The 21841-nt window shown below is 40.6% G+C and overlaps 1 protein-coding gene and 1 pseudogene across 1 annotated transcript in view; one reads left to right on the top strand and one right to left on the bottom strand.

Moving 5' to 3' along the window:
* The window catches only part of LHFPL3 (LHFPL tetraspan subfamily member 3), a 560968-nt gene that overhangs the window by 18423 nt on the left and 520704 nt on the right, over positions 1-21841 (bottom strand). The gene's annotated exons all lie outside the window — the stretch shown is intronic.
* Positions 15795-16229, top strand: LOC107542300 (oligosaccharyltransferase complex subunit ostc pseudogene; annotated as a pseudogene).

The raw sequence follows: 21841 nt of genomic DNA on the forward strand, positions 1-21841 counted from the left end.
GAGGCCTGAGAACTTGCATTTCTAACAATCTCTCAGGTGCTGCTGCTGCTACCACACTCTGAGAAGCAAGGTGCTGGACTGAGCTCCCTGACGCAGAGACTGTGTCCTTTTCATCTTTGTATTCCCCAATTTTTATTTATTTATTTTTTTATTTCTCACCTGATGATATTTTTTCCTTTGCTTTTCAGAGAGAGTGGAAGGAAGAGAGAGAGAGAGAGAGAGAGAGAGAAATATCGATGTGAGAGAGACACATTGATTGGTTGCCTCTTGCACACGCCCCAACCGGGGTCGGGGATCGAGCCTGCAACTGAGGCACATGCCCTTGGCTGGAACTGAACCTGGGACTGTCAGTCTGAGGGCTGACTCTCAAGCCATGGAGCCAAACAGGCTAGGGCTGTATTCCCAATTTAATGAGGTGCTTGGTATATAATAGGTGCTCAAAAGTTCTTTGTGGAATGAATGAAATCAAACCAGGCACAAGAATCTATGAAAAATCTGGCAAAGCAAATCTCAAGAATCTAGTAGAGGTGCTCAGTGACCTGCAACCTCAACGTGGAATTTTGGGAGCTTTCAATTTCTTCCATCTCCATTAAGGAGCTGGGCAGAGGGAACCATGGTAGGGAAGGGGTTCTCTCATCCTGAACCCATGGATAGAGCTTTTATTACTTGGTTGTAACAATAATTTTTTTTGGTATAAATATGTAGAGAAATAAAATAATGTACAACTTGAGACAGTCCTAGTACATTTTCTTTCCTCCTTTCTTTTCCTAGGTGATGATCCTTTTTTAAACAAACCTTTATATTCTTTGCTCCACCCTACCCCCAACCTTTCTTTCAAACTGACTTAACTGATCTTAGCACGGGAGAGCTGGAGGATAATTGCTAAAACTGTGTTTCTGGTAACCCATGTAGATCTTGCCTGAGAAAGGGCAGACAATGGCCTAAGAATTGGGTCCTGAGAATTTTGTGCTATTTCCTATATGCAACGGACAATTAGACTTTGACATCAGGCACAATACTTTCTCATGTGACCTTTTCTAGAAAGTAATTCATGAGAAGGAATTTTGATTGTTAATTCATGAACATCTCTTTCCTCTTCTTCCTTCTCTTGTCCCTGTTAAGGAATATTGCAGAATCTACTTGAAGCAATAAAACAGGCACAATTACTTGTAGGCCTTACCAAGGCGTATTGACAATGGAATGTTAGTGCTGATGTATTAATCTTAATATTCACTGTCCACTTTTAACATGGAACTATTCCATATTTTATATGGGTCGAAAGGCTTTTATTAATGAAGCCCCCAAAACACATCCACGGCAGGATGAGAGTGGGAGAACCCTCAATTATTAGTGCATTTCATAAGAACTAATAAATCTGGTGTTGATCTTAATGTGCTACCCCCACTTTAGCGACTTCTGTGCACTCTTGTGAAATTAATCGTAATTGTTTGCCTTTCCATTTCATGAACTAGCTCATGACTAACACTTCCCTATGTGATCATGACAATCCTTTAAAAATATAAATGAAAGCAAGAACAAATTGTGTATTACTGTTATTCTCGTGACACCACAAGAACCCCGCTTCCACTGGCAACATACCACACATGAAACTGAAAATCATGGAACCCAAAGATATGTTGGCTTCTCAACAAATTCATCTGCCTGTCAACACTGAATATTCAGCCTCACACACCTTCCTTTAATCTATCCTTTCTGTATGGGAAAAATTCCCCATGATAATTGGTATTATTTCCTTGTTCCTCACTTCTGTCCACACTTCTCTTCCAGAGGTTCTCTCCCTCTCTCTCTCTCTGTCAACAATGTCTGCTTCACAGGCTTTCTGGTCTTCTTTTGAGAGTCAGCTGGCCTTCCTTGATGATATAGGTTTCCCAATTTTCTTGGAGGCATATAGTTTATTGGTTAAATGTATGTGTTCTGGATCCAGTTTCTCTGGCTTTGAATCCTAATTGCACTACTTACTGGCTGGGTAACTCTGAAGAATTTCCTTAACATCTCTGTGCTTCATTTGAAAGAGAGAGGTACTCCCTTCCCAAGGCTGTCCAGATTGATTGAGATGATGCTTATACCTTGTTTATGACTTAATGGGCAAACCTGGCAAATAGGAAGAACTCGATAAATGTTGGCAGGTTTAAAAATTTTTTTTAATGCAGAATAGTATAAATAGTATTATGTCATTCCAGAAATATCACATATATACACTAACCAATAGTAAATCATGTAAACATTTACTTTTCCTTGAGACAGGATGACCAAATGGTTCAAACTGGGGACACTGGAGGCAGATTGTCTTGGTGTGAACTACAATTTTGCCACTTATTATCTCTGGGACCTTGGACATGGTAAATGGGGATAGACTAGCCTCTCTCATTGAGCTGTTGTGAGCATTAAATAAGTTAACGCAGAATAAGTATTATGTTAACTATTCCTGTTGTTAGTATGATTATTATTGTTGGGAGCTGGATTTTTACCTCGATGCTATAAGGATAAATAATACTGTAACTGAAAATAAGAGGCTTGATTCTTCCAGTTGAAAATAAGGGAAGAGACTTCTCTCCCCCCTCCCTTTTCTTGGGGCATTTAGAAATCTTATAATTATAATTTTTTTCTGTTTCTTTGAAATTTGTGTAAATATTTTTAGAAACTAAATAAGACTTTTGACAGGTTTATGACCCAGGAATGTTTTTCTCAAGTACCTGGGAGACATCTCCTTGAAATGTAAACATCAAGGGTGATAGGGTCCCATCTCCCAGCCTTGCTCCAAGTTGCTGAACTACTTCTGTCAAACGTAAGGGAAGTTTATTTTTCCCTTGTATAAAACCAATGAACTAACATAGATGGTCACCTTCAATTAACCAGGTAAATCAGGGTGAACTGTTATTGTAAATGGTGCTGTCAGCTCCTCTTAAGGACTAGTTATTGTTTATCCTGAGAACATGGATGTGATGGGTTGTGTCTGCTTTGCTATGTAAAAGGATACATTTCATTGTATTTGCAGGAGCCTGTAAGCAAATTGCCTGTGATGTACATCATATTCTGGTTTAATGTTTATTCAATAGCAAAACTCTTCTTTTTTTACTCTCTTTATGGGGAGTTTTTCTGGGTTGGGGGGAAGATTTTGTTTTTAGTTATATTACCCAAACAATGTATATTGATATATCTGTATTTGTGCATCTAATTGCTTTATTTAATGCCTGTCCTCTTTTAGCATAGAATTTACAATAGGGAAGGGACTATCTTTTGAAAATTTCTCCAAGGGCACTGAAATCAATGTTATTAAAAAGGAATTTACTAATAATTACCTATTAAACCTAACTGATACTCTCCTTTCTTCTTTGTGGCTATTCTACAAGCTTCTGTGAAATTTTGGGAAGGCACAGCTCTTTAAAACCATAAACTCATCCAAACCATAAACTGACTCTTCCCTTCAGGAAGCAGTGAGGCTTTTGTTTCTCCGAATGTAGACCTATGGTCTTGAATGAGTCTTTAGCAGGTAGAGACTTCAGAATCATGATGCTTACATGCCTTTATTATGACAAATTGAATAGTCTTCATCTTAATTATTCACATGGGTGTTTGTTGTTATGAAATAAGACATTCAAGTATGATGTGTGCTTCCTCTGCAGACTAAAAGGATGTGGACTGCACAGTCCAGGAGGCAAGTTACAGTCAAGATCTAATCAACACCCCCCCCCCACTCCCTAGCCCCTTTAGAGACATGACCAAGAATTAATTCCTTTAGTAAATGTGTAATCCATTACTGACAGGATGACATCAGTCAGCCACAAATGACATAGTGGTAAGGGAGAGTCAGAGACTGGCTGAATTTTAAGGCTTTCTAAAATGTAGAAGGGAGTAGATTATTCTTCAGCTTATCCTTTAGTTGTGGCCCCTGGATCTTTTTGGATTTCAGTCACCTGGGTATTTGTGAATATGTAGACCCCAAGATCCCGGCTGGATTTAGTGATTCAGTATCAAGCTTCCTAGGTAATTCTTATTTATATTCAGGCTTAAGATTGTTAGCACTTGGGCTTTGTAATCAGAGGAAACTTTCAATCCTAGGTCAGCCACTTCCTAGATGTAGCCAAGTCATGTTACTTACCATAGCCTTGGTTTTCTCACCTGTAAGATGGACATAACACCTACTTTATAGGGTTGTTTGAGAAATCAAGGTTAGCATTTGTAGGGGAACTCACTTTAGAGATTTAATGTGGTTCCAGCAGCAAAGGTGTCTGGGAAATGCCGAACTCTCTGTGTTACACCTTCTGTGACTGTTTAACTCTCTAGCCTCAGGTTTGGCTGACTACTGAGAAAGCCGAATGCCACTCAAAGATAAACGTCAGGCCTCAGGAGGAGGTTAATGAATGTATAGAGTGTGGATAACTGCCTGATGTTATCTTTTAACTTAGAGATGCATTGTTCTTTCTGGTGGTCCACCTGACTACCCACCATATGGTTTTACTATTAACCCTCTATAAAAAAGAGACTCTGTCCTCGGAGGAGTGTGGGTTTCTTCCTGGCCTGCCACTGCTGGGAGTAGCTGCTTTTCCCATGTATGTAAGTTTCTCCTATTAAAGCTCTTATGAATTTGGATAAGGCTACCTGTCAGTTCTTCGCAACCAATTCTGAATTTAGACTTTTGGGGCTTTCCCCCAACAGCATTTAACACTCATCCTCCCTGGGGAGAGAGACAGAGGAGACGAAATAGAGTAGAATCGGAAAAAGTAGTTTCTGAAATCTCCCTGTGAAGTTTTTCCTATTTTGACAAATAAAATAAGAAATATGCATAGTTTTTTTTATTGCTTATTGGAATAAGCACTTTAAAAAACTCTCCAGGGTTTTGTAGGCACCAAGGATGACATCCAAGTGCTGGAAATACAATTTCATTTGAGAAAAGCCTTTGGCTGGAAGGAGGAGGTAAGGTGTTGTTTTATGGATGTGGTCATACCCTTAGTCAAATCATGTCCCCAGTAAGGACATTTCCGGAAAGCTTAAAAATTAGCTGTGGCCCTTGTTCCCCATAAACTTATTGGCTGGGATTTTAAGGTTTCTCTATGATGATAATAGCAACCTTTTCTGGGCAATAACTGTATGCCAGGCATTGTGCTAAGTACTTTACATACATTATGCTGTTCAACTCCCACAAATACCCCTAAGTGGCAGGTAATATCATTAATTCCATTTTACCAATGAGAAAAGTTCAAGGAATATGACTTGAGTAGTATCTGTAAGGACAACAAATTGTAAAGGCAAACAAGATTCAGCTCTGCTGTTTTCTTGAGCATTCTCTACTCCCTCAGGCAAGTCTGAGTCTTGAGGTAAAGTCTTCTTGCCTGTAACTCTATTCCTTTCTCTGCTCTGCACAAATGAGACTAGGGTCTCAGTTAATACCTGGTTGTGAGCTTGAAGTCTAATGGATGGCATTTAACTAATGTTTGTAAAAAGTGCTCTGAATATACTATGACAACAACAGAACAAAGTTATACAAATAAGATTATCATAGCAAAAAATTAAAAGTAAACTTAATACCTTAAATAAGAGATTGAATAAAGAAATTGTGGCACTTTCATACAGCCTCTTAAAATGAATGTGGATCTATATTAAATGAGTGACATCCATGACATATTAAATGAAAAAAAAAAAGCAGGTTATTAAACAGCATGTAGAGTGTGATCCCATTGTTGAAAATGAAGTGTGTTTATATATACATATGGAAGGATCTACCCCATAATATGCTTATTGAACTCTGAATGATAGATTTAGAATGTTTGTCACTTTCTGCATTACCTGATTTTTCTTTTCTTTTACAGTGAAATGAACATGCATTAGTTTAATAATTAGAAGAAATGTACTACTATCATTTTGAAAATTAAATGCCTTGAAAAGAAAATGAAATTAAACATTCTATCATCTTCAATGTCTTCATGGATTTGTGTTTGTATCTCTAAGATGGTGATTAGGAGGTGGTCTGAAGACTGAGCACACCAAAGGGATAACCCTGTGGGTATTTCTAAGCATACCGTTTGCCACCTGCATAATACTCAATGCACACCTCAATGTACTGCCCAATACCCTTTAGCTGAATGATAAACACTGAAAAGTGAGATTGATAAGCAAAATATTGCAAAAGATGAACAGTTTCATAAGGACTGGAAGAAGTCATAACAATGGAAAAGAATAACTTCCAATTTCTTCTTAGATTTGGATTAACTTGCGTTCAAGGTGATTCAGTGGGTCAGAACACGGCAGAGCAGGGCAGGAGCTAAGTTACTGTGAGCGCTACCCCAACAGGTGTTTCCCATCAGCCTGTCTACACCGTATCTTTTTCTTCATCATTGTTGCCTTTGGTGGCTGTCACAGATCGGAGGGCTGAATGATGCTTCCCAGAGCACACACCATTGCTTCTTTCCCCACTGCATGTTCACTGTAATAGGGCATTCTTTTTCCACAGATAGGGAACAGATTCCTGGTTCTTAGAAAGTCTTCCTAACCTCCAACCTGGGCTTAGATGATTTTATACGTGATTCAGAGGAATGGCTCTTGGTCAATACAAGACAATGCCAATTCAGAGACCATTCAAAACAGACTCTTAATTTGGCAATTGGATGTCTCTGATATGAGAGGGAAGTTGGAATGCAAGTAGGCAAGGTGCTTGGATCAGCAGGAAGGCTGAACAGATTTGTCCTGACAGCTGCAACAGGTGCTTCAGTAGCCATGGTAGAAATAGAAATAATCTACCAGTGGACATTAAAAGAAAATTAAACCAACATTCAGTGATCATCTACTCTGGTCCTCAGCAGGCGGGGTGTGAGGAACACAGAGGGGCCCTGCTGGGGACCTTCCTGGTGCCACAGTCCCTCTGTTTTCATCACCCTGTGAGGCAGGGAAGTGCCAGCAGCACCCCACAGGCCTTTGGGAGCCACATTCAATCTCTATTTTAGGCAAACAAACAAACTAAAGAACAAAGGCAAAGATGGTCCTCAACCTAAATCTGGTTGGCTGCTGAGGTGTTTTGGCAAAGCCTGCTGTTCTTTCCTGCTAGCAGTTTATTCCAGCTCTGGGCACAGAGGTTTTCACCAGGAAAGTGTTCAGGTCCCATGGCATGGGTGGGGGGGAGGGGGAACGGGACACAACTGCCTGTCAGTTCTAAAGAGACAAGCAGAGTCAATTTAGGGGCTTAATTTCAGCCCCTATATGTGAACATCAAGCCAGGAGCTCTGGGGCAGGGCTATTGGACAATTTTTCCTGAGCTCCATAGGGACCTGAAATGCAGCAAAGAGAGGAATGGAGCACAAATTAAAAGGATGAGCAGGTTTAATGGACTGGTGACTACTTAGCCCCTTAGGGTTTTGGTCTGCTCTGCAGTGGTGGGGCAGAGGAAAGCTTTCAGCACTATTCTGCTGAGCTGTAAAATATCCTCTTAGATGTTTCCTGATCCCAAGGACTGAATGAGAGAAGAGAGAAGGAAAGAACACCTCCAGGAAATATAATTAGAATTGCTCCTTAGTAAGAAAAACTTATTAAACTCACAGAATTTTGAGATGAGTACAATATACCAGGTAGAGCGTAGCAGCTTGAATTTTAAATGTTTTATTTTATCAAGGCAACATGTGCATATTATTAAAAATATTAAACTAGCCCAGCCGGGCGTGGCTCAGCGGTTGAGCATTGACCTAGGATCTAGGCGATCGGGGTTTGATTCCCGGTCAGGGCACATGCCCGGGCTGTGGGCTCAATCAGTGACTCTCTCATCATTGATGTTTCTGTCTCTCTCTCTCCCTCTCCTTTCCTCTCTCTGAAATCAATAAAGATATATAAAAAAATAAAAATAAAAATTAAACTATAGCCCTGGCCAGGTAGCTCAGTTGGTTAGAGTGTCTTCCTGACATGCCAAGATTGCAAGAATCAACCAATGAGTGCATGACTAGGTGGAACAACAAATTGATGTCTCTCTCTCTCTTTCTTTCCCTTCCTCTCTCTCTCTCTAAAGAAAAAAAAAATCAAGCCATATAGGTGATCTTGTGATGAAAAGAGCCACCTCATTTCATCCCTTCTCATACTCACCCAGTCTTACTCCCTGGAGACAATTTCTTTTAATAGTTTCCAGTTTTATTACAGTAGCTACTTCAATAGTCAAAGTAATATGTTATAGTCCTCTATTTATTGATTTATTAGTTTTAGACACTATCTATCGAGTCTCCTCTAGAAAAGTGAGGATTTGCCTCCATTATTTTTTTTCTCTCCGTTTTGAGTTGGTTGCCTTTATGAATTTAAGTAATGTGAATACCTTTGCCTCTCTTTTTCTTGTTCCCTTCTGACTTTATTCAGACTCAATTCACCTCTATTTGAGATGAAGCTATCACGTGACTATTCTTTTTAATTCCACTTAAAAAATTTTTTAAAATTGATTTTAGAGAGAGGGAGAGAAACATCAATAGAAAGAACCATTGATCAGCTGCCTCCTGCACTCCCCCTACTGGGGATGGAGCCTGCAACCTGGGCACATGACCTGACTGGGAATCAAACCAGCAACCTCTTTGTGCATGGGATGACCCTCAACCAGCTGAGTCACGGAGCCCAGGACTCTTCCACCTTTTTATCTCTGACTTCCTGATGTGAACTTGACTTGCAAAAGTCAACATGGGGGCCCTGGCCAGTGTGGCTCAGAGCATCGGCTCACACGCTGAAGAGTTACAGGATTGATCCCTGGCCCTGGTGGGGCACGTGCAGGAAAGCAACCAATTGATGTCTCTCTCACATCAATGTTTCTCTCTCACGCTCCTCCCCTACCTCCCTCCCTTCCAGCCTCTCTAAAAAATCAATGGAAAAAATATCTTCAGGTGAGGATTAACAAAAAAAATAAAAAGTAAGTCAACATGGGGATTTTCAGCAGATTAATCAATGAAAACAATTCAGAGAGGAACCTACCCTCTTTCTTCTCCTAGAAAGCATAGACTCATCCCAAATATCCAGATGTCTTTTGAGAATAGTTTTTAAACATTATCAAGGGTAGTTAAGGCCTCTGTGTTCTACATTCCTACACATGACTCTTCATGCATTGTTCACACATACAGCAATGATGACACTGGAGTGTCATGTATCCATTTACAAGGGTATCTTCTCTGCTGGCATTGTGTGAGCATCAATATTAAGAACCAGGTATTTCATCTCTGTATCCCCACGAACCAGCAGAATGCTGGGCCAAGGTAGGCCCTCAGTATCTCTTTGCTGTGGAATGTATGTACTTCTTTATTATTTATTTTTATATAATTAGAATGTTTACTGTTTGAAGGGTGAGGTGTCTTAAAATATGACTGAGTATAAAAAAATTAATCTATGTTGTATCTCTAATATTATGGCCCCCCAAGTGACCTTGTATGTATGTGTACATGTATCTGTAGTTCTTTGTCTTGGGAAGAGTGGTCAAAGTGGCTCTGTGAAGAAGGGTGCCCCACAGCAGGTGGCTGCCCTTCTGATGGCCACCCCCGGGCAAGTGCTGGCTTCCAGAATGAAAGCCAGGCTTTCTCCAGTGAGGTTCACCAGATCTGCTTTTCTTTGTAACCTGTTTGACTGTCAGGCTGTTGAGAGTTGTCGCAAACAAAACCCAAACCCAACCCAGGAAGCCTCACCAATAGATCCAGTCCACCACCTGAACCAAGGTGCCCTGTTTCCAAATACCTCTTCAAGGTTTCGGTTTTCACTGAAAACTTTCCATAGTTCTGCTAAACTTTATTCATACAGAAGACTTTATGGGATAACATCCATTTTTTCAGGAAATGCTTTTTGGAAAAGTCAATACTCACAGCAGAGGCTGCTGGCTCTCTGCCACTTTCCCTGCGCTTTACCATTACTGCCCCTGCATCTTTTTGCTAGAGGACTTCCTCTGGGCACCAGAGCCCTCTCTGCTTACCTGCAGGGCAGACTGGAAGTGGCAGGGAAGTAAGAGCCCTTATCTCCAGCAGTCCTCAGTCAATGACTGATGAAAATTGATGTATAAATTATCACCTGCCTCGCCCCTGGACTCCCTGTGTTCTCAGGCAGGATTGAGCTCCGGTTACCCAAGTAGTGGCTGCCCGCCCTCTCCTGCCTCACTTTCTCAACCCTACCAGTGTTTCCTGGGATATCTTCCTAAATAAACTACTTACACTTGATTCCTAGCTTCAGGGTTTGCCTATGGGGGACTCCAAGCTAAAATAATATTCTTATAGAGTAAGTTAGATGGTCACCTTCTTTTCACTTCAGTCATTTCCTACAAAGGAATACTTTTTGCTTTTTGCTATGCTCTGTGGAGCCGATGCCAATCTTTGTGGGTGCCATTTATGGGGAAATGGCTGTCAGTATAACAAGCTTTGACATGAAAATAGAAAATATTGTGGATTTCCTTACCAAGACATAGGAAGAAAGTGACAAAGCAGACTCTCCCATTCATAGTTAAATGTTGAGAGTACTAACTGCTTTGTGAAGCTACTCTTTGGGCTTTCCTTCTCTTGACCCCTGAGACCCACAGAGGCCTGAAAGAGTTTTAATGTGATTTCTGGAATGTGCTTAACTTTTGGAGAGAAATCAGCTTAGTTCCTGGGAGAATCTGATGAATATAATTTTGCAATAGAAAAGCCTCCTATTGCCTAATCTCATTAGCTCTGTTTTATGTACAGTAAGTGGGCAAAAGCTGAGTTTGTGATTTTAGTAATTGTGAATATATAATTTTTGAGGGCTTAAAGTGTGGAATAAAGAAGAGATTTTCTGTGAGTGCAAAGAGGAGGTCCAGAACTCCAGAAGTCACCTTTTATTGAAATAGGGAATGAAATAGGAACATGATTTATCTTTGAGTAGCCACCATAAAATAACACAAGGAAGGGGGAAAAAGAGGAACCAGTTATTCCACTCTGTGCCCCAACTCTCCTAATAAATAAAATCTTTGCTGTAACCTTGAAACCACCTGTCAGAAGCCATCCTTACATTCCCACTTTTGCTTAGTTTTGCTTCAATTCAACAAATATCAATTGTGCATATATGATGTATCAGGCCCTGTCCTAGGCACTAGGGATACAGTGGTGGACAAAAGAGAGTAAATCCCAGCTCTCATAAGGCTTACATTTGAATGGGGAGGCAGACAATAAACAAAAAAAATAGGTGCGCTTTTTTTTTTTTAAGTTTTAAGTGCTATAAAAAAACCAAAGAAATCAGGGTAAGAGGAGAGTTGCTAATTTGGGGCAGGTGGTCAGGGACAGTTTCTCTGCATAAAGTGAGCGAACATGATATCTGGGGGATCTCCATCTTCCAGGTGGAGGCAACAGCAAAGAAATAGCAGGGAAATCAGGGGAGCTGGAAATAGAAGCTAGGTAAACAATGATAGGGCAAGTCCTGTAGGCGTTTTTATTTATTTATTTTAAACCTAAGACACAAGCTTTATTAATTTTTTAAATATATCTTTATTGATTTCAGAGAAAGGAAGGGAGAGAGAGAGAGAGAGATAGAAACATCAATGACGGACAAGAGTCATTGATTGGCTCCCTCCTGCAGGCCCCCGACTGGGGATTGAGCCTGCAACCCGGGCATGTGCCCTGACTGGGAATTGAATCAAGATCTGGATCCTAGGCTGACACTCAACTGCTGAGCCGGACACTCAACGCCTGGCTGGGCTTGATTTTATTTTTAATGCAGTGGGAATTCATTGAAGGGGAGGGAGGTGATGAGAATTATGTAATAAAAGGTTCAGCTGTGGCTGCATATGGCAATGAGATTGTAGAGGTAAAAGTGGAAGCAGTGGGTACCATTGAGACAATGAAGGGGTCTGGATGAGAAGTGATGTTATCTCATACACTACCAGGCGATGCTGGTAGTGGTGGAGGTGCGGAAAGGCAGGCAGATTCAAGATGCATTCTTTTTTTTTTTTTTTTTAATATCTTTATTGATTTCAGAGAGGGGAGAGGGAGAGAGAGAGAGAAACATCAATGATGAGAGAGTAATTGATCCCCCAACTGGGGATCAAGCCCGCAACCCTGGCATGTGCCCTGACCGGGAATTGAACTCCGATCGCCTGGATCCCAACTCCACGCTCAACCGCTGAGCCATGTCTGGGTGGGCACAAGATGCATTCTTAAGGCAGAGCCAGCAGGATTTGGCGATAGGTTGGATGAAGTGTGTGTGTGTGTGTGTGTGAGAGAGAGAGAGAGAAAGAGAGAGAGAGGGAGAGGGACTCGTGGATGCCTCTGAAGTTTGTGATCCATTTAGGTGAGTGGGATGCTATTTACTGGGATGGGAAACATGGGGGGTAGAAACAGATTATTTTGGAGGAAAATCAGTTTAGTTTTGTACATGTTAAAGTTTCAGCTGCCTGTTAGACATCTAGAGGATAAGATAGAATAGGTAGTTAGACATAAGGGTCTTTAGTGCATTGGAGAGACTGGAGCTAAATAGACCTGTTTGGGAGTCATCAGTTGTATAGCTGGTACTTCAAACTGTGAAATTGGAAGAATTCACTCGGGGCTGTAAACAGAAAGGGGGAAGCCCAAGGACTGGGCCTGCGCTGCACTTACCTTTAGTAGAGGGAGAAGTGGTCTGGGAGCAGCAAAGAGGAGCAAGGGGCTACTTCCCCCTTGCTGCTTCATATTAAAAACTAAACTGCATAGCAAATAAAATAGAAGTCCCCATTGTGATGGTATCTGGGATAGAGTGGGGAGAATAGCAGCTGGGCCCTTTCCCATCAGTCTATTCTCTACTGGGACAAGCCTGGAGCTCCGAATGCTATGCAAATGGGGATATTTGAGAGGCTTCTCCTTCCTTCCCCTCTTCCCTTCCCCCTTGCCTCACTCTTCTGTTAACCTTCCCTAAATGTCCCATTCTTCCTCCTTTGCCTTCCACTTCTCTCCCTCCTCTCCACCAGTCAGCAGGATTGGGCTGAATTTCAGGTGGTGGGGTCAGGAGGAATGAGGTGCTAAGTCACACACTCTTCCTTTGATGCCCATATAAAGACTTCCCCTGAGCACTGGCCACAGGCAAGGTCGGTTTTTCTTTAAACATCCATCCCACACATTTCACTAATTGGAAATTCATTAAGGTCTGCAAAATGTCAAAATGTAAATTCTCCTAAAAGGGGAGTTTATTTGTTCTTTATAGTTCAGGGTGAATTATTTTAATCAGATAATCAGCTAGTTTCCCTCCTAACAGCTGGTTGAGACCAATTTGTAGTATATTCTCTCTCCATTAAAAAACCAAAATGAAACAAAAAACAATTCACTAAAATTTGGCAGAGATTCAAAATTTTTATCATGCATCCTAAGTTCATGTAGGAAACTCATTAAAATGCAGATTTTATGGTTCCATTCCCAAAACTTCCGACTTCATAGGTCCAAATGATTCTGATGCAGGTGGCTAATGAACCAAACAAGGAGAATCCTGGGGTAAAGAGGACTGACCAGAACTTTGGGGTCATAGGTCATTTCTGTGGAGAACATGCCTGGCAAGCTGCCAGAATGAAGACCTTTGAACTGACAGTGAATGAAGGAGGGCTCATGGTGTCCCTGAGAAAGGAGAGAGGAAGGAGGAAGAGATTGCAGAATAGAAGGGAATAGAAGGAAGCTAATGCCTTCTCTGTGATGTTGTTAGTGCCTGAACCCACACTACCACTTCCAGGGTGTACTGAGAAACTGAACACCAGACATTATCTCATTTAATTTTTACCACCTGCCTCTTATGGAGGTAACTTATTATAATCTCTGTTTGTGAATTACAGTGGGAGAGTCAGATCTGGAACCCTTGTCTGGATGACTTCAAATCCACGTGCTCAACTGCTGTGTTGCATTGCTGAAAGACATAGTCCAGGAATAGAAGCTTAAAGGGAAGGCTGTGATGATTGCCCAGTAGGTGCTCAGGAGTGTCAATAACTCACTCTGTGACTGCACAATTCCTCTGGGACTGGCTGATTTGGTGCTCCCTGGTGGCTGCTAACCTGGTGTGCTTGAGAAACCACTGAGAACAATCAACAGCGTTGTAGCTTTCAGTGACAGATACATACGTAAATGATTCTAAAACACCACACCTCTTCCCTAATCAAACACACAAGTCCTTTACTCTCAGTATTTGAAGATTTCCAGCGAACTCGAGTTTGAGCTACATCCCTCTTCTGCCTCAGTGACACATGACACACTAATTTCCAAATTACAATCCAGAGCTTTTTAACCTGATCACAGCTGCACCCATCTTCCCTCCAATTATTTAGGCTCAGAGAAGTGGCTTCATTTTCAGTAATCAGTAAGAAAAAGCTCCCCGCTTCTATACCCTGCTAACTCTGCTTCTATTTTTAACAGCCTGCCTGCCAAAGCACTAGTGTACTAAAAATAGATTTATAATACAATTCATCATGCACTCAGCTGCCAGGAGGAAGCTTAATTTAAGCTTCACCTGAGATGAAGTACCTTTAAGAAAACACAGTACTGCATGTAGCCATTTGTTAATATCATTTTTTAAGAGTCTTGGAAATGAGCCCCTTGCTATAGACCTGGGGAATGGGAGAACTTTAGTCAGACGGTTGTGAAAAGAGGGTTCTACAAAACTATTTTGTAGTAGTCTTGGCCATGGTTATAAAATGCTGGGAGCTCTTTTTCTAAATTCAAACTCCTGTGGTCCCTCTTTGCTTTTTAATCTTAATTTTTAACTCTGTTTCAACTTGATTTAGGTGAACTGGATCATCTTGTAAAACTAGGCTTGCCAGGTTTAGCAAAAAAAATATAGAATGACTAGTTAAATTATAGATAAACATTGAATGGTTTATTCTTATAAGTATATCCTCAATATTGCATGGCTTTTCTAGAACTTTCCTGGTTTTACCACTGAGAGTTGTGTCTTCAGGAATGCTCTGTCCCAAGCAAATGAGGACAGTTACCCTAAATACAACATAAACCATATCCTTATCTTGGAAATTTACAGCTCCCTATCCTATGGGAGAGAAACATTTAATTAAAATAATAGTGTTATTGAGATGTAATTCACATACTATAAAATACCTCTTAAAGTGTACAATGGATTGTTTAGCATATTAATAGAATTGTGCTACCAGAATATTTTCATCACCATAAAAACCCATACCTCTCTATTCTCCCCTCTCCAGTCCCTGGAAATACTAACTTGCTTTTCTGTCTCTCTGGATTTGCTTATTCTTGACATTTCATATAAATGAAGTCTTGCCAGATGTAGTCTTTTTGGACTGGCTTCTTTTAGGTGGTATAATGTTTTCAAGGTTCATCCATGCTGTGGCATGAATCAGGGCTTCATTCCTTTTTATTGCCGGATAGTATTCCATTGTATGGATAAACCACATTTTGTTTATTTATTCTTTAGCTGATTGTTATTTGAGTTGTTTCTACCCTTTGGCTATTATGAATGATGCTGCTCTAAACATTCTTGTGTAAGTTTCTCTGTGGACATATATTTTCAGTAAAATTGCTGGGTTATATGGTAACTCTATCTTTTTGAGAATTTCCAAACTGTTTTCCAAAGCACCTGCACCATTTTACATTCCCATCAGCAATATATGAAGGTTTCAGTTTCTCCATATCTTCACCATTGGTTGCTACTGTCTATCTTTTTGATCATGGCCATCCTAATGGATGGGAAGCAGTATCCCATTGTGGTTTTGATTTGTATTATCCTAATGACTAATGATGTTAAGTATCTTGCATATGTTTATTGGCCATTTGTATATCTTATGTATATCATTTGAAGAAATGTCAATTGAAATTCTTGGCTTGAGGCCGAGAGCTGCCCTTGCCACCACCATGGAGACTGTGTACTAAGTACCATTCTCAGTGCTCAAATGCCCCCACCTGAAGCTGAAGAAGCCAACCTGGGCACACGTGCCCTCAAGCATGACAATGGTGTCTTACTTTCTCGTCACTGGATGAATAATTTATGATGTTATTGTTGAACATCCAAGGGTTGGCTGTATGAGTGATGAACATGGACATCAGAGACCAGTAGCTTTCTTGGCTTACAGAGTAAATGGACAATATATTATGGAAGGACTGGCATCCAGCTTCCTGTTTACAATGGGAGGTTTATGTTTCACATTCCTAGACTGATCCAATGCACCAAATATTCCAAAACTCAATAGATTTCTTCTTCTATTCATTGGATTAACCTGTATCCTATTGAGTTTTTTCATGGCTAGAGTATTCATGAGAATGAAACTGCCGGGTTACCTGATAGGTTAGTGTTTTTTGAGAATAAATCTATGGATACTGGATTTGTTCTTATTAATGAAGTTTTAAAATCCATATCAGTCCTCTGATATGAAATATGGAGAAGATGAAAAGGAGCAGAAAAGAAGTATCTAGTGGAAAACATGGGAAGCATATATTTGAAAAAATATTTTATTTTTATTTTCTAAAGTTTTATTTTTTCATGTGGGAAGCGTATTAAAGTTCGAACTAGAACATCTTCTTGGTATCAAAAAGATAAGCTTATCACAGTGTTTTTTCCTGCTGACCTATGATGATCTGCCAGTGATGTTAAGTGGCATTTTCTTTTCAGTTTTTAATTTTTTAAAGAAAATATACTCCACTTCTACAACTATAATATTGAATAGAGTGATTATTTTTTACAAAAACCCTCTTAACATTTTTTTGGAGATGACATTTCTGACTTCCAGAAATTAATGTAAAATCGGGAAACAAGATTCCATAAGCTGAGAACTCTGGACACCTGATTAGCTTTACCTAGGGTACTTTGTCCTTAAACAGAGTGTATGACAGTACATTATTTCAGGTGCATATGTAAGATTGTTTCCTGAACATTATGGTGTATGAAAGGAGCAGAAATAAGTACTTTTTCTAATGAGAAAAAAAAAAAAGAACTTTTTTGTCCAGTTTTTAATTAGGTCACTTGTCTTTTTATTACTGAGTTTTAAGAGTTCTTTATATATTTTGAAAATAAGTCCCTTATCAGGTATATAATTTGCAAATATTTTCCCCTTTTGGTGGATTGTCTAAGAAACCTCTTGAATTTAGTATTCCCCAAATGTTAAAACAATTGATTCTAGGGAGAGTGGGAAAGGGATGTTTTGTAAATACAGTCTTCCTCTGTCTCTATGTAGCTTTTGGTGCAGTGTGGGACACACAGTGGTGACTGGTAAATATTTGAAATAAAGATTTAATCAGTAGCCAACTAAACTGGGGATCCTCCTGCTTCTCTTTATGGTGGGTGTGGAGTTGTAATGGTTTTGTTTATCAGGTAATTTAAAGAATTCTAAAAGGCTTTTTGAGGCCTAAAAAAAAATCTCCTTTATCTGCTACTAACAAGCAACATTCCCATCACCATTAAATATGCCTAAGGCTTTGGAGGTCTTGGTTAAAATGAGCTATATTATCTGGGATTATCTGAGAGCTATTATCAGTCAGATAATATTTTACCAAGAGTCAATCCCCCAAGATGGGCTCTCATGACTTGCCAAGGCTCAGGAATAGTAAATTTTGAAGGACTCAGGCCAGGGAATGCAGAGCTGGCTTAGCTGGTGGGCTGGAGTGAGGCACTACAAGGCAGTCCAAGAAAGGATCATGGAAGGGCATCAGAGACAAATTTTGACTGAACAATTGTGCCTAGACCTGCTCTGTATATGGGTAATGAGTATTTCACCTTATAAAAAGAGACAGTAATTCATGTAAAATTATTCTCTGCAAGAACCATCAAACTACAGAGTTTTAATGTGGGATTAGGTGCAATGAATGGGCCTGAATAAACACGTATGTATCGTGACTCTGAGAGCCTCTTGAAACCCAACTCATTTGAATTTAGGAAAGAATTACTTTAGTGTAAAAAGCCTTCCTTTAGGCACTAAAACACTGTCAGCAGAAAGACACTCCTGAAAAATTTCTCCCATCTCTTTTTATATAAGTCAAATATTAATTCAAGCAAATAAATTAGATTGCAATTATATGCAATTGTGAATTGCAGTATTAGGAAGGAATGCTCTTCAGTACAGTTAATTGGCATCAATGGTGATTTGTCCAAATTAATTTAATATACAGAGTGAGGTTAATATTTTGAACATTCTAATAATAAAGGGAATTAGAGAAATGAGATTAGAGCAGCTGCCAGCTACATCTGGATGGCATTTCTAGGAGTCCTATCACAAATTTCCTGGCTCACCTTCTGCTCACCTCATCAGTGCTCACGTCTGTGAGGGAAGACCTCCGGCCAGCTTTCTTTAGGGATATCCAAATGCTGGCTTAACTGCTCACCCATCCTCCTCCCCAACCATTGTCCCCACAAAAGCACTATTGGACCTTACATGCTGAGGATAACTGGGACTAGATTTGTAAAATGAGTGTACCAGTATTTTGCCAGGGGCCTTGCATCCCATTCTGAGATCTGCTTTGTGAAGGAGAACGGAGTGCAAAGGCAGTTTGCTGTTAGCACCCCAAATCCCTTTGGAAATACACAGAAAAGTAAATAAAATGTGTGTGTGGGTGTATGAACACATTCATATATTGTTAAAAATCATAATTTAAAAAATTAACATACTGCTTTCAGTTTTTAAAAAAATATGTTTTTATTGATTTTAGAGAGAGAGGAAGGAGAGAGAGAGAGAGAGAAACATGGACGCATCAACATCCATTAGCTGCCTCTGCACAGCCCCTGCTGGGGATCAAGCACCAAACCCTGGCATGTGCCCTGACCAGCAATCCAACCGTGACCTCTTGGTGCATGGGTTGGTGCTCAACCACCGAACCACACTGGCGAGGCTGATTTCAGTTTTTTCCTTAATAGGATTTTCTACCACTGTTTTTCTTTTATAATAATGTTAATAACAACATATTTTACACATTTCTTTGAGGAAGATGAGTTGAACAACAAATAAACCTGACAGACATTTATGTACACACATGTTCTCTGTCTTTTCTTGAAAAGTTTAAGCAGCCCACTGCTTCAACCTACACTGACTAATAAAGGAATTAAAACATGCTTGTCAAGTATTTGGGGCCGATTAGGCTGACTCTCAGTCAAGTGCTATTATTTGCTCCAGTCCCACATTGAACCTGGGACCTCTCAGGACTCATACATCTACACTGTCTACAGAGTGCCTACCCATTCCTCAGTCAGGTGAGGAAAAGATGTCGCAGTTAAGATCCTTTCCTTCTCTTTAGAACGTGTTTGAGGATGCTGTACCTGTCACACAGGTAGACTTTGGGTTCTCCAGATGCCCAGATCCTACATTACAATTTGGATCTGCCTCGGGTGGGCATCTGGGGGTAGTCAGAGACCATGAGAAAACTACCCAGAGCATCTTTCCTCAATATATAAACTGGGCCTTCAGTCTCCTGTGAAGTTCCTGCTGTCACAAGGCACCCCACCTTAGGGGTGGTAGAGTTGGCTTTTCTACCTGGCTGAAAGCTCCACGGTGTCTGTGTCTTTGACCTGCAGCAGTGTCCACAATAACAGCAGCATTGCCGTGTATCTGCCCTTGCCATGCATGAGACCGGCTCTGTGCTAAGAGCCTTCTAATGTGTTCACCTGTAATCTTTGCACTGTGAGACAGATATCACTATTCTCATTTTACATAAGTGCAGGTAGGCTTGGAGAGCATAAGTAACTTGTTTGTGGTCACAAGGTTGGTAGTGGCTGAGGTGGGATTTGCACTTGACACCAAACTCCATGCCATCATCTATCAGCCTATGTTGCTTCTTGGTTTTCAGTCCTGTCTCTTGCATGGACTTTTACACAGAGGGGGCTCCACAAATGTTTGTTATTGCGTGAAGAAGAATAACAATTGACAATGATACAGTGCTAACTCTGCGCCAGACAACGATCTAGGCCTTCATTAACATGTACATCACAACAATCCAAGAGGCAGGCACTATTATTATCCTCATTTTATGGATGGAGAAGGGGAGGTGTGGAGAGGTTGCATAGGCTGTCTGAGGTCCTATAGCTAGCAGATGGTGGACCTGGGGTTTTATCATAGGCAGTCTGGCAGCTCCAGAGTTTGTGATCTTGAACATTGCACATACTGTCTCTCTTGAATGAACGTAAGCACATCCAAAGAGTGATGGTGAGGCTTTTTAAAAAATTGATTTTAGAGAGAGAGGAAGGGAGAGGGAGATCGATGTGAGAGTGATCCATTGATTGGCTGCCCCCTACGTGCTCTACTGGGGAATGAACATACAACCTAGGCATGTGCCCTGACTGGGAATCAGTGCATGGATGACGCCCAACCGAGCTAGACAGGCCAGTTGTTTTATTTTTAAAAGATTCTGTTGGTGTTATAAGGGTGGGTTATCCTGGATGAGGAAACTATTTTTGGAAGCTTTCCTAACCCCTGGAGGTCTACTCAACTAATTCTTCCTCTGTATTCAGGAGCAACCAGTACTTCATGGTTGCTTTTCTTGTCTCTCCTTGGTGTGTAGTAGGTGATTCAATACATGTGAGGAATAATTAGCTAAATGAAACCCCATCCACCATTTCTTAACTGGGCAAGAAATCAGCTAAGAGGGAAAAAGGGAAGTTGAGAAGTGATTTTGGAGGTGAGAAGAATGATAAAGGCTGTGAAGAAAGATGAAGATGGGACTGTAAGAAAAAGGATCAGGCTAAAACTAAGAATAATACTAAGTTAAAAAATGGAGATTTATTTTCCCTCCTGAGAAATGCATCTGCCTGCATCAGGATGAGACCTGCTCAGCAAAATATGAGAGACTTCCTTTCCAGGGCTGCTTGCCTATCATGAATGACTGGTCTTAATTTTATGGAGTTCATTGCCTTATTCTCCCAGGGATGAAATGGAGTGAGGAACATGGCCGAAGGAAGAGAAAGTGGGCTTTGTAATCAGAGAGAAATGGGTTTAAATTCTGACCCAGCCAGTGGTTCACTGTGTGAGTAGTCTGTGTTGTCACCTCTTCAATAAGGACAGTAAGTCCTACCCCTTAGCATTGTGGTAGAACTAAATGATGATAATTGAAGGAAAGTGCCTGGCATGCAGTAAGCATTCAGCAAATGCTAGTTGCCTTTCTAGCTGTGCCTTTTCATCCTGAACACAAGCCGCCCTGGAGCAACTCAGGATTTTTGCTAAGCAGATCCCAACAGAAGAGGAGCTAATATAAGACCCTAAAAACCAGCACTTGTATTTTGGATAGCCTTTGATATCTCTGAAACAGAGGTTTTAACTGTGCTGCTTCATTTGTAATTGGTCAGGGACCACAGGTATTAGCAGACGCTCTTTAAAAATGTAGGCAGCATAGTCAATTATGTTTGGCCCAAATAAAACTCAATACACCCATAACAACAAATCAAAATATGTCCAACCTCGACTCATCAGTTTTGCATTGTTCACTTTACAGGATTTTGAGATGAAGAGAGATAGGTCAAATGGAGGTCAAGGAAAACAACACAAAATATAATCTGGAATCAATAACAGAGAGCCATTTCTATTGTTAACTTCTTTTGGGGGTGGGTCATGGGCTCTAATTAGAAAAAACCACTAAGCCAGATATGCTGGACACTTAACAGAGCATCACTCCAGCTCTGTGTAATTGGGCTATGCTGTCTACATCTGAGAGAGCATACAGTTGTTGACAGACACCCAGTTTTTTACCTACACAACATCCTCCCACACATGTTCTCTTGGAACTGTGCACTCCAAGAAGCTGGGCTCTTGTCCCAGTTCTGATCTGGGCAGGGCGCTAGGTGTGTGTGTTTGAGATAGGTTTACTGCTTTGACTCTCCTATAAAGAGTTTTATCTATCTGGCCCTCCCGACTTCCAGGCTGTTGTGAAGGCCAATGAGAGATGTGGATAAAGCTCCATGAAAAACTGGCCCCAAGGTGCAGGGGATC

This window comes from Miniopterus natalensis, chromosome 10 (genome assembly GCF_054644295.1).
Source record: "Miniopterus natalensis isolate mMinNat1 chromosome 10, mMinNat1.hap1, whole genome shotgun sequence".
NCBI lineage: Eukaryota > Metazoa > Chordata > Mammalia > Chiroptera > Miniopteridae > Miniopterus > Miniopterus natalensis.